Here is a 14,032-nt window from a genome sequence, read left to right on the forward strand (position 1 = left end):
GAGGAGCTGCTTCGCTAAGGGAGGCAACTCCCTCTCCCGAACCCCGAGGTTGGTGAACGTAAATACGGCCTATGCTACAACTCGATGGCCTCTCGGGAGAGACCGATCGAGTGGGAGCTTCGGAGGAGGTTCGAGCTATGGAAGAAGAGTCCTTGGGATTTTCTCTCTTCAAGGAAACCCCTGAGGGAGAAATATCCCATTTGGACTTCTTCCAGCGCCGGGAAAACCTCTCCCACTGGGAGGTAGACCACTCCCTACGCTCACCGCATACTCTATTCCTATCACACCGTTGACCCCTACAAAAAGGACATAAGGTGTGAGGGTCCGTGTCGACCCCCGACATATAAGTACCACAAGGGCGGTCAGGTAAGCTGGGACACTTCTGCATAGTAGAGGCCAACTTCCAAACACACTGTATAAAAGAAAAAGCAAAAACAAAGATCAAAGGCTGTCAAAGTAAGCAAGGGTGGGAGCAGACACGTCTGATTGTCACCCGAGTCAAAAGCAAAGTGAGCTAATCACAGGTGTGAGAGAGAGGGGAGGGGTAGCAAGCTACCCCTCCCTACTCCCTTGCTAACTAGCGAGGGGGTAAAAACCCTTGTTAAAATTCTAATGGCTCGTCATTTCAGCTACGCCGAGAGTAATATCCCATATTAAATAGCGTGGTTTGTATTTCAGTTACGGAACAAATTGTGTATATTAATACATAAAATGGACAAAGAAGACCTATCCAGCTGGCTGTGCATTAAAAATGAGTTTTCTTACAAAGATGGGCACAGTGTTCTAAGATAAAGAGCAAGTAAAAATTATGACTGGATAAAGAAGGTTTTGGATGGTACCTTTAATAGGTTTAAGAGTTTTTAAATACTGTATCTCCTTAAAGCTCTAACAACACAAGCTTTGGAATCTGTACAAGAAAGTAAAGCTTACTTATGAAAGAAACCCACAGGAACTGAAAGGCCTGTACCACAACAATTCTTTTAAAAGAAACTACACATACATACATATACCAAGGCACTTCCCCCAATTTTGGGGGGTAGCCAACATCAACAAATGAAACAAAACAAAAAGGGAACCTCTACTCTCTACAATCCTCCCAGCCTGATAAGTTCAGCTGGTACTGCTAGGGTGCCACAGCCCACCCGCCCCCATTATCCACCATAGATGAAGCTTCATAATGCTGAATCCCCTACTGCTGCTACCTCCGCAGTCATCTAAGGCACCGGAGGAAGCAGCAGGGCCTACCGGAACTGCGTCACAATCGCTCGCCATTCATTCCTATTTCTAGCACGCTCTCTTGCCTCTCTCACATCTATCCTCCTATCACCCAGAGCTTCCTTCACTCCGTCCATCCACCCAAACCTTGGCCTTCCTCTTGTACTTCTCCCATCAACTCTTGCATTCATCACCTTCTTAAGCAGACAGCCATTTTCCATTCTCTTAACAATTTTCTAACAATTCCAACTGGTCTCTACAAAAAAAACTCAACAAAACATGACAAATTCATAGATAATTTGTATTTTTCCTAACTATACAAACCTTAGCTATTTATTAGGGGTTATGACGAGCCATTAAAATTTTGTGAGGGTTAACAACCCACACTGCTAGTTAGGGGGGGGGTAGGAGGGGTAGCTTGCTACCACTCCCGCTCACACACCTGTGATTTAGCTCACTTTGCTTGGAGGTAGGACTTCAAGGGGGATAGGACTGGCAGGCAAGTTTGTATAAATAGCTAAGGTTTGTTTACTTAGGAAAACTAAACATTATCTACGAATTTGTCATTTTTTCTGTAACTGGAATACAAACCACGCTATTTATTAGGAGTGACTCACCCATTAGGAAGGGTGGACGTCCATGTCAATCTGGCTTTTGGCTTTATTCGGGGGCTCCTTATCTGAGTATATTAGGTCCACGGCCTACGCAAGCTGTGTGTTGAGACATGCAGAAGTGTAACTGTCTAGGCATAGTTATTTCGAGTCTATGTAGGAAAAAACTGATGAAACCAAGACTTTCCCAATACCACCTCGCAAGGGTATGGGGACGCAACAGTATCAGCTTAATATTAGGTAGACAAGGGAGCATGGTTTACCTGCAGTGGTTTGAGGTCAGCTTATGCAGAGAACCCAGGATGCTGCTTTCCCCACAAGAGGGTAGGATGAAGAAAAGAATAAGAGCCAGTCAAATCCTTTCATTCAAGCAGACTAAAACTGGGTTAAGAGTGCCCTCAACCTTCTGCAACTTGTCCAATAATGAGCTTCAGGTATACAACCAGCTGTTGTGCAGTCACCACCGGACCGATAGAGATCGTACTGAGTTCCTGTGGGTCACATCTTGCAGGAGAAAGGTTGTGAAAGTCACTTGGAGCATTCACATCCTTTCTTGTAAAACCTGCATCACAGAGTAATCTGCTTAGAAGGACCAGGGGCATAGCTACTCATGTTGAGATGACGTTTTGGTGATCCTCCTTTAGTCTAGCCCAGTGTTGATGACAAGAGAAGGGACCCGAGTGGGATGTTGCCGTTCTCTTAAGGTAGAGTCTCATACCTTACCCTGGATACAGTAACGGATGATCTGCATCATCTGTTACCGAGTGGAGACTTGTGTAGGATCCGTCACCTCTGGAGACTGTCTGGTGACATATTGTACTCGGGGACGAAGTTGAACATTGCCTTTTGCCCTTCACATTAATGGGTGATGTCGAGAAAGAGACAATGAAGTTTCTTGACTTGTATGGCTGTTGTCAGTGTGTGTAGGAAAATCGTCTTTTTAGACCAGGTGAAAATTTGTTGCCTGGTGAAGTGGAACATAAGGTCTCTTTAGAGACCGGAGAATTTGAACCATGTTCCGAGAGGAGGGTCTCAATTCTGACTGGAGAAAGGCAATTTGTAAGTCCGTATGAGTTAGGAAAGGTCTAGTGATGAGAGGATGTCCCTTCCTTTCAGTTTGAAGAAGAAGGATCAAGGTTGAGAGATCATCTTTACCTGTTGAAACTGAATAGGGGTCTTTTCCTCTTGCATATACTCGAGGATTTCGCTATTGCTGGAATAAAGGTATCGAGTGGAGAGAGACACTTTCACATAACACCAATCACACAAGACGTTATACTGCCTAGTTGACTGGTGCTGAGGAATTCCTCAGATATCTAGACACCCTTTTCGTAACTTATTGCGAAAAGCCTCTGTGGGAGAGGAGGTACTGGGTAGTCTCCAAGCGTACAATCATAGCAAAGCTATAGCTTGTGGTAGGTGTCAAAGAGGGTTGTCTGTGATGAGGAGAGGGTTCTCTTGGAGACTCTATCAGGAGCTGCAAAAGGTTTGGAAACCGTTCTGCGTAATGCCATAGCGGAGCTATAAGAGTCCTTGAGAGGGTGATCGATGTTCTAGCCTTCTTGAGTGCCCTTCTCCAGATAAAACAGGGACGAGACGTAAACGTCATTGTTGTATCCACCGTTGTTGGCCTATTTTCTGCCAGAGAGCCCTGGGGTCTAGGGCTGGGGAGCAACGGCAGCCTGAGGTTCAGGAGTGTTGCGAACAGATCCCTAGTTGGAGGACCCCACAAAGTCGAGACTTTGTCGGCTACAAGGTGATTCAAAGACCATTCGGTATACCTCATCTGAGATGCTGAGCATAGATTGTCATTGAGCACATTCCTCTAGTCTGGAATGAAGCGGGCTGATAGTGGCACCGAACGGACTTCGGCCCATCTTCATGTTTATACTGTTAGATGGGAAGAGGCTACAAGAAAGTTCCTTCTTGCTTGCCAATGTGAGCCTCTATGTGGTGTGTGGTATTGTCGCCCATCACACCACTGAGTGGTCTGTTAGGAACCGATGAGGCTGCTGAAGGACCGGAAAGTTGGCCTTCATCTCTTAAGAGATTTAAGTGAAGGTACTTTCGGACTCTGTCCAGAGGGCTGAGGTCGTGTGGTGCAGCACTATGGTCCCTCCTCTCTTCTTTTGATGTGTTCTAAGCACAGCATCAAGTCCGAGGGGTGGGGAAGGATGAGAAGGTTATACCATTCTGTAGATTCTTGACTGACACCCATCCCTTGAAGTTTGTCCAAACTTCTGGTTCCATGGGGGTTAGAATGTCTGGGGGATCGAGGGACAGATTCCAATCAGACTCAAGTCACTCTGGGATGGGAGTTGTTCTCGTTTTAAGAAAGTTGTGGAGATTGGTGTCTAGAATCATTCCCAGATACACCAGTCTTCTGGGAGGGAAATAGGGAAGACTTCCACAGTTCCGCTGCTAATGCAAGGTTGCCACTGAGTCTCCTAGAGTCAATCAGTCGTCCAGAAAACGGAGGAGACGGAAGCAGATCCTGTGAGCACAGGATGGGTGCTGTGGAAAGACCGAAGCACAGTGCCCTGAACTGGTGTTTCTTGTTTGTCTAGACAGAATCTCTAATACTCCTAGATGGATGGTTTGGGCCTGGAAGTATGCGTCCTTTAGGTCCAGCATGCACACTAAGACCTGTGGTCTTACCCCTTGTCCGAACTTTTCCAACATGGTGTGGACATCGACCCAAAGGGACAGCTCCTTGCAGATCCTTTTGCATGGGAGATTGTTGACGCTGGGGTCCTGACTCGTGGAGGAGAGGATGGGATGTGATACCCTGTGTAAGGATTCTTCCCTGGGAGAGAACTTTAACTGAGAGAAGTGGGTAAGGCAACGTTTGATCTACCATGCGCTCTGATGGGATTGATGCTATTCCTTAGAACAGCATCGGTCTGGCGAATGTTAACCAATGGCTAACGGCTGGGTATTGTGGCTACTGTGCAGTTGGAGAGTGCTTGCGAGTAGTCACCTGTCAACGAATGGCGAGGAGCGAGAAGTGTATTTTTCGCATTCCAATTTAAGGCCATGGACAGAGGTTGACTAGTAAATATGAGTGACGAACTGCTGGTGAACTATGAATTGCCAATGATTAGTAAATCGGTGATCTGTGAGCCGAAGATGGTAACTGACAGGCAGATGAAGGCTGTCTGGTCAGACAGCCAAGGAAAGTTGGCGATCGGCTTAGAGAGCCCTGAGAGACAGCAAAATGGTTTAATGATTGTCAGTTGGTGATCGGTGAGCCACTGACGATCAGCGCTTGATCGAGGACTGTTGTAAGGTATATAAGGAAAGACGAGAATCTGTAAAGAATAGGGCAGATTATTCGGTGTATGTGTAGGCAAAGAAAAAATGAGCCGTAACCAGAATGAGCTACCGAGGCAGTGCTCACCTGTGGTATGCGCAGATTCAAAGCATTATACACTGGTGAGAAGGGTCTAGCGAACTCGCTTTGGTGAGCATGGTACCTAGTTGGGAGAGCGTGCAGACCTTCATCAGGGAGGAGCTCGCCCGCTAACCTTGCTTGGTGGTTGGGTGTGCGCCACCAAGCAAGATTCGCCCCGCAAGACTAGAATTGGTGTCTCTCCGAACTAATGCGTTCTAGAGAAGGACATTTTTGCTTGTCCTTCCTACCGCAGGATATTCCCAAGCAGCCTTCCCTTCTCCTATGTGAGGAGGTGTTTGCTCGCAATGATACGAAGAAGGCTGGGCTGTTGCTGTGCACTGGCGAGCAGGCAAATCAGCTGGTTCTTATTCGTGAGATTTTAAAGCCCTATGCGTATGTCCCGAATGACCTAGCCTTACACAAGGACGAACGTTTTGTTGTGTCCTACGGCACAAAGGCGAGGGGGGAGGACCTGCGGGCAGCCGTCTAACCGCATCGTCGTCTAGCTCCAAGAAGCTGATGAATCGAGCACATGCTTGCGGATGCCTGGTGGGGATAGGGTGGGGCTGACACCTGCAGCTGGCTAAGAGTGCTTTTCCCACGAACAAGAGGGCTGCCCGACAGCATGGAGACGGACCTCCAAGCAGCACTCTCTGCTTCCAATAAACGTGCTGAGCAAGCTCAGGTTGAAGGTCGGTATTGTGTGCCGTCAGCGGAACGTAGAGGAAGTTAGTTCCTGGGTTCACCTCAAAGGTTTCCCCGATGGGTACTGCATCTGCTCACGCTTGTCTGCCAAAGCAGGCCGAACGTAGGGTTTCTGCGGAGAGAGACACGAGAGACTCTTTCAGTATGTGATCTCCCAAGGTCTAACGTAGCCTGAGTAGCGAGGCCACGAGGGGTTGAGTTGCGAGACCCCGAAGGTTAAGCGCAACGAGAAACCGAAGTTTCCCAGTCACTAATCACCGAAGTGTCATAGTGACTAAAGTTACGAGAGCCCGAGGGATCTGCGTAACTAAAGTTCCGAGACCCCGAAGGGTCAGGGAAAAAGAGAAACCGAAGTTTCCCTGTCACTAAACACCGAAGTGTTAGTGACTGAACAGCAAGCTGTTTCAACAGGAACAATCCTCCGAAGAGGAGTCTCTATGAGTGGCCTCTCTCGCGAATGAGAGAGGTGAGCACTTCGTAGAAGAGACTGGAGATGGAGCCCCCAAGGGCCATAAGATCAGCTGACGTAAACAGGAACAATCCTCAGGAGAGGAGTCTCTATGAGTGTCCTCTCACGCGAACAGGAGGAGACACTTCGTAGAAGAGACAAAAAGGAGCAATCCTCCGAAGAGGAGCCCTTAGTGCGGCCTCCCTTGCGAACGAGAGGTCAAGACTGATCTTGCAGCTGCTCAGCCCCTTGAGCGTAGCTACAGAAGCGACCGCTCAGCCCCGAGAGCATAGTCGCTAGTACCATGGTTCGGCCTTGCAACCGCTCAGCCCCTAGAGCAAGATACAAGAGCGGTCGCTCAGCCCCAAGAGCATAACCGCCTAAGGACCAGGAAAAAAGGTAAGAAGGGAAGTTAACTAACTACCCTGGAGGCGAACCTCCTTATCGTTCTAGGATGCACTGAGGAGCTGACAGTAGTCACAGGGGAACTTCTAAGAGAAGGGAACGCCCCTGACGATGTCCTAGAGAGACGGCGGCGACAGCAGACTCCCCAGGCATAAACAGGACAGTCCATTTCGAAGGCACACTACAGGCATGCAGAAACAGCATCGTAAACTGGGAAATAAAAATGATATTTTAATTATAAAATAAATTTTTGAATATACTTACCCGGTGAATATATAATAGCTGACGCTCCGGCGGCTCGACAGAAAAACACAAAAACTCGTGAGCGATCGCTATGAAGGTTGCGGGTGTGCCCACCAGCGCCAACTATCAGCCAGATACCGCATATACACGTAAACAGCTCCAATTCTTCTCATACCGCTGGGTCTCTATCGGGGAGGAAGGGGGGGCCTTTAATTTATATATTCACCGGGTAAGTATATTCAAAAATTTATTTTATAATTAAAATATCATTTTTAAATATTTAACTTAGCCGGTGAATATATAATAGCTGATTCACACCCATGGTGGTGGGTAGAGACCAGAAATAATTAAGTTTACAGCGTATATGCTTAGAGTTTTTGACAGTTATATCATAACAAAACCCAAATATATATAGGTACCTGGTAAGGAAGTTGACTTAGACGATTACTCTGCCTTGTTAGTCTGTCTTCCTCACGAAGCCCAGCGATCCTCTTAGGATGCTGAAAGACTCCCAGGAGCTGAAGTATCAAGGGCTGCAACCCATACAACAGGACCTCATCAAACCCCTAATCTGGGCGCTCTCAAGAAATGACATTTGACCACCAGCCAAATCAACCAGGATGCGAAAGGCTTCTTAGCCTTCCGTACAACCCAAAAACAAGATTAAAAACATTTCAAGAGACAGATTAAAAGGATATTGGAATTAAGGTAATGTAGTGGTAGAACCCTCACCCACTACTGCACTCGCTGCAACGAATGGACCCAGTGTGTAGCAGTCCTCGTAAAGAGTCTGGACATCTTTTAAGTAAAATGACGCGAATACCGACTTGCTTCTCCAAAAGGTCGCGTCCATAATACTTTGCAGAGATCTATTTTGCTTAAAGGCCACGGAAGTTGCTATAGCTCTTACTTCGTGCGTCTTAACCTTAAGCAAGCATCGGTCTTTTTCATTCAAGTGAGAATGAGCCTCTCGTATTAAAAATCTGATAAAATATGACAAAGCATTCTTTGACATAGGCAATGATGGTTTCTTAACTGAGCACCATAATGCCTCAGATACACCTCGTAAGGACTTAGTAAGAGCTAAGTAGAACTTAAGAGCTCTAACTGGACACAGCACTCTTTCAAGTTCGTTGCCTACGATCTCTGACAGGCAAGGTATATCAAAGGACTTAGGCCAAGGACGAGAAGGCAGTTCATTTTTGGCCAGGAAACCAAGTTGAAGTGAACATGTGGCTTTTTCTGTAGAAAAGCCGATGTTCTTACTGAAGGCATGAATTTCACTGACCCTTTTAGCCGAAGCCAAGCACACTAGGAAAAGCGTCTTGAGGGTGAGATCCTTCAGGGAGGCTGAATGTAATGGCTCAAACCTGTCTGACATGAGGAACCTTAGGACCACGTCTAAGTTCCATCCAGGAGTTGCCAAACGACGTTCCTTAGAGGTCTCGAAAGACTTAAGGAGATCTTGGAGATCTTTATTGTTGGAAAGATCTAAGCCTCTATGACGAAAGACCGAAGCCAACATGCTCCTGTAGCCTTTAATCGTGGGAGCTGAGAGGGAGCGAACATTTCTCAGATGTAAAAGAAAATCTGCAATTTGGGCTACAGAGGTACTGGAAGAGGACACAGATGCTGACTTGCACCAGTCTCGAAAGACTTCCCACTTCGACTGGTATACTCTGATGGTAGAAGCTCTCCTAGCTCTCGCAATCGCACTGGCTGCCTCCTTCGAAAAGCCTCAAGCTCTTGAGAGTCTCTCGATAGTCTGAAGGCAGTCAGACGAAGCGCGGGGAGGCTTTGATGAACAGTCTTTACGTGGGGCTGACGTAACAGATCTACCCTTAGAGGAAGACTTCTTGGAATGTCTACCAGCCATTGAAGTACCTCGGTGAACCACTCTCTCACGGGCCAGAGGGGAGCAACCAACGTCAACCTTGTCCCTTCGTGAGAGGCGAACTTCTGCAGTACCTTGTTGACTATCTTGAATGGTGGGAATGCATATAAGTCCAGATGAGACCAATCCAGTAGCAACGCGTCTATGTGGATTGCTTCTGGATCTGGGACTGGTGAGCAATAGATTGGTAACCTTTTGGTCAACGAGGTGGCAAAGAGGTCTATGGTGGGTTGACCCCAAGTCGCCCAAAGACTCTTGCACACGTCCTTGTGGAGGGTCCATTCCGTGGGTATCACCTGACCCCTCCGACTGAGATAGTCTGCCAAGACGTTCAAGTCCCCCTGGATGAATCTCGTCAACAGGGAGATGCCTCGATTTCTTGACCATATGAGAAGGTCCCTTGGGATCTCGTACAGCGTGAGGGAATGTGTGCCTCCTTGCTTGGAGATGTACGCCAAAGCTGTGGTGTTGTCTGAGTTGACCTCTACCACTTTGTTTCGAAGAAAGCTTTCAAATTTCATCAAGGCCAAGTGGACTGCTAATAGCTCCTTGCCGTTGATGTGCATGCTCTTCTGACTTGAGGTCCACAGACCCGAGCATTCCCGACCGTCCAGGGTCGCACCCCAACCCAAATCTGACGCGTCTGAGAACAACACGTGGTTTGGGTTCTTGACTGCTAGGGATAGTCCCTCTCTCAGACTGATATTGCTGTCCCACCATTTCAGGCATGCCTTTACTGGTTCGGAGACTGGGATTGATACCGTCTCTAACGTCTTGTCCTTGTTCCAGTGAGAGGCTAGATGGAACTGGAGAGGCTGAAGGTGTAGTCTCCCTAGCGAGACAAACTGCTCCAGGGATGAGAGAGTCCCTACGAGACTCATCCAACTCCTGACTGAACAACGTTCTCTTTTCAGCATTAGTTGGACTTTGAGCAGGGCTTGTTCTATTCGGGTGGCAGACGGAAAAGCCCGAAAAACTGGACTGCGAATCTCCATCCCCAAATATAGAATAGTCTGGGATGGGATCAGTTGGGACTTTTCTAGGTTGACCAAAAGTCCCAACTCCTTGGCCAGACCCAACGTCCAATGTAGATCCTGCAGACAGCGATGACTGGACGATGCTCTGAGAAGCCAGTCGTCCAAGTACAGGGAGGCTCGGATTCCCGATAGATGGAGGAATTTTGCCACATTCCTCATGAGCCTCGTAAACACGAGAGGAGCAGGACTTAGGCCAAAGCACAGGGCTCGAAACTGGTACACCACATTCCTGTAAACAAACCTCAGAAACGGTTGGGAATCCGGGTGTATAGGAATGTGGAAGTATGCATCCTGAAGGTCGAGAGAGACCATCCAGTCGCCTTCCATTAATGCTGTCAAGACAGCTTGGTAGACTTCATCGTGAAGTTTGTCTTGACAATGAACACATTGAGCGCACTTGCCTCTTACGTACTCCTGCAGTGAACGTGGCTGCCAGATCATTGGAGCCATCCCTGATAGTCTTGTTCCTGCAGAGAACGTGGCTGTCAGATTATTGGAGCCATCCCTGATAGCCTTGTTTATGCATGACATAATTGTACAGCAAAACTTCAAACGCTCGAAAAAAAACTCCTAACAGGAGATGGTCTAGCTCTGAAGCCGACCATAAAATCTTGGAGCGTCTCATGGCTAGGCGCCAGGGAGAGTCTATGAGGTTTGAGAAGTCTATCTGGGCAGAGGCAGGAACACCCAAGCCGAGAACTTCTCCCGTGTCATACCAGACGCTCGCTCTATAAGCCAGTTTAAAAGGAGGGAAAGCAAAGGCTGTCTCCCCCAAACTCCTCCTGGTGATCAACCAGTCGCCTAGCAAACGTAAAGCTCTCTTAGAACAGCGAGAGAGCACTAGCTTAGAAAACAACGGCTTCGAAGTAGCTAGGCCTAGTGTAAACTCTGACGTTTAGGCGAACGAGGAGCAGCAGTTACAAAATGATCCGGACAAAGATCCTTAAAAATCAGCATGATTTATTTAAAGTCCATAGAGGGCTGAGCAGCTTTAGGCTCCTCTCCGTCTGACAGAGTCCACAAGGGAATATCAGTAGGAGGGGGATCAGCAACTTCCTCATCTGAAGGAACCTCGTCCGACAATTGCCGAGTCTCAAGCAAGGGAGAGACCTGCTGTGGTGGCAATGCTTGACAAGCAGAGTCCACACGCAAAGGAGCATCAGTAGCAGTCAAGGACGATACGTCATGTAACTGCTTAAAAGACTGACCAGCAACAACAACAGGTGCGGGAGGACGCTCGACGTCAACTCGAGACTGCCTTGACTGCCTAGACTGAGCAGTCAAAACAACTCTTGACTGCGGTGCTTGACGCTCAACGTCAAAACAAGTCAACTTCGCTGGTTGGCGAACGTCCTGAACGTCAACAAGAGCAAGCGGCAGCGGCTGAATGTCCACAAGCGGCTGAAAGTCAACACGGGACTGCATTGAGTGAGGCTCTACAAAACGTGATTGACGTGACTTTGTAATGTCAACGTCAACAGGACGAGCAAAGGCTCGTTTGGGCGGCTGACGGCCAGGATCTCGATCAGCTAAGCGGCGAGGATCATCGTGAACCTGCTCAGCAGAATAGTCCTCCATAAGAGAGGCAAGCTTATTCTGCATGTCTTGCAGTACAACCCATTTAGGATCAACGGGAATGGGTGCGGTAAGGGACGAGGGTAACGTCTGTGACTGCAAAACCTTGCCTACACTAAGATTCTCGGAGCCTGTGTTACGCTTCTGTTTAGGCGTCGAGCAGTCTTCCGATGACTGCTCAGGGTCAGAGCTGTCCCAATGGCTACAACCAGGACGCTGGACCTGTCCTGAAGGGACTGACTTTCGCTTTAAGGGTCTCGAAACCTTGCTCCACGGTTTCTTACGCGATAAGCCTTCGGATGACGAGGAGAAAACCGTCTCGCTCGTCTTATGGTAGGGGCGGTCTTGACGAGACACGCCTGAAACCATAGAGGGAACGTCTGTTCGTTGGTTAAAGCCTCTCGAACCCATAAGTCCTACGACATTACTTCTCCCTGGGGCATGGGAGCTTGCAAGAGGTCTCGGACTAGGCGAACGGAAGGCACGAACAGACGAACCCTCTGTCGCAACACTGATAACACTTTGCGTAATTATCACTTTATCACTACAATTTTCTGTTTTTGCACTTCACTGAAATCGAATTTTTCAATAATTTCACATTAGGCATGAATAAAAACTGATTTCTACCTGAAGCACGCAATTCTCCCCTACATCAAAAGGTTATAATTGCGAAATAAGTCGTATAATGTAAGCACATTAATACAAGCAAAAATACAGTAAACATATATATCGAATAAAACGGAAATATATAAAGTTCAAAGGTTCATTGACTGGGGAGGAGACTAAACACTAGTTCATTAAAAACGTTTTCAATCTCTCACCGTACAGTGCCTTGGGACGAGAATAAAAACTAAAAACGTTTTATCCTTTCTCCCCGTACAGAGACTTGGGACGAGAGTAAAAAACTGACTCGAGAACAACGTTACTCGCTTGGGACGAGAATAAAGATCGGAACGTTCTCTCTTCCTCTCTCCCTCTCCGTCTCTCTCTCTCTCTCTCTCTTGATTTCACACAGAAGAGAAAAGCCCACTTACCTTTCGTCAATAAACAGGTTATTTGACCAAAGGAAAAAACTGAAAGGACTAAGAAATTGAAAATTAACAAGTTCCTTTAAATTAGTACTTAAAACATTTCAGTTTGAAAGAAGAATGAACAAAACGTCAGAATCGATTTACTCTTTCTGCAAAGTGAAACCGTGATTCTCTCTTTCTCTATCGTAACGATAGAGCGCAAACTGCGTAGCATAAATAAACCAAACGTTAGTTCATATTTGAAACAGCACGAAGACTATTCAAAGAAAATCTTTCATAAAATATCTACTAAAAAATATTCATTTAATAAGTTTTAAATCATTTGCTCTGTAAGAGTTATTAACGAAAATAAAAGTTGAAAGGGCTCAACGTTGTTTAACTTCGGTTTCCAAGTTAGGACCGCCTACTCTCGGATTAGGGGAGGAATAGGTAAGGCCGCATATAAACAAATCATTAAAATTTATCTTGATGTTTATTATAAATGGAAAGCTAATCGAAGAGGCCTAATAAAGGCGGGTGAGATATAAAATATATAGAGGAAAATCTATAATTAACAACAACAATTTATAACGTGATAAGATAATTGCTAAAAGCCTAAAACACACTTCCGTACTAAGGGAAGGGTCGGCCATTTTGAAAAGTCAAAGAAAGTCCAAAAAACAATCCAAAGTCATCAACAATTAAATCTATCCAAAAAAGAGTTCAAGAGTTTAAGTTGAAGATAAAACACCTGCACTGCGAAAGCTCAAACCAAAAGGAAGTACTTCACCAAGACTGTTGAAAAACTCCAGGTTAACAGTGAGTAATGGTACGTCTTGTCGATCAGACCGACAGAGAAGAATTGGAGCTGTTTACGTGTATATGCGGTATCTGGCCGATAGTTGGCGCTGGTGGGCACACCCGCAACCTTCATAGCGATCGCTCGCGAGTTTTTGTGTTTTTCTGTCGAGCCGCCGGAGCGTCAGCTATTATATATTCACCGGCTAAGTTAAATATTTAAAAATGAATAATTATTTAACAGAAATTCCCCCGGGTGAAACTCCGTAGAGAAACCCCGAGGGAAAGTAAAACATAAGAACGAAAGTAGGTATGTGCTCTCCTCCCCCACTGACATGCACGGGCGAGGGGGGAGGACGAAAAACTTAACAAAACAGAATTATAACAACAATAATTATGTAACTGACTTTGAATGTTCCAAGAATCACAGACCCCCGAAGGGACGTGTTCCCCGAGCTGAAAAGTTAAAAATACAATTAGATTTCATAAAAATAATTGAGAAAAATAAAAACGAAATAGCGACTCGGCGAGAAGCTATCGTAAAAGACGTAGTACGGAGTAAGAGGTGAACGACCTTGAGTGAGGGGCCGTACTCCACAAAGGCAACCATGGTAGCCTAGGAGTGAACGGCCGTGACCAAAAAGAGAATCGTGGTGGCCTAGGCTAAGCCGGCGATCACTCTCGTAGACGTACACAA

General features: G+C 46.6%; 1 protein-coding gene across 1 annotated transcript in view; it reads right to left on the minus strand.

The window, feature by feature from the left end:
• Blos4 (biogenesis of lysosome-related organelles complex 1 subunit 4) overlaps positions 1-14,032 on the minus strand; it is a 126,994-nt gene that overhangs the window by 32,737 nt on the left and 80,225 nt on the right. The window lies entirely within an intron of this gene.

This window comes from Palaemon carinicauda, chromosome 38 (genome assembly GCF_036898095.1).
Source record: "Palaemon carinicauda isolate YSFRI2023 chromosome 38, ASM3689809v2, whole genome shotgun sequence".
Taxonomy (NCBI): domain Eukaryota; kingdom Metazoa; phylum Arthropoda; class Malacostraca; order Decapoda; family Palaemonidae; genus Palaemon; species Palaemon carinicauda.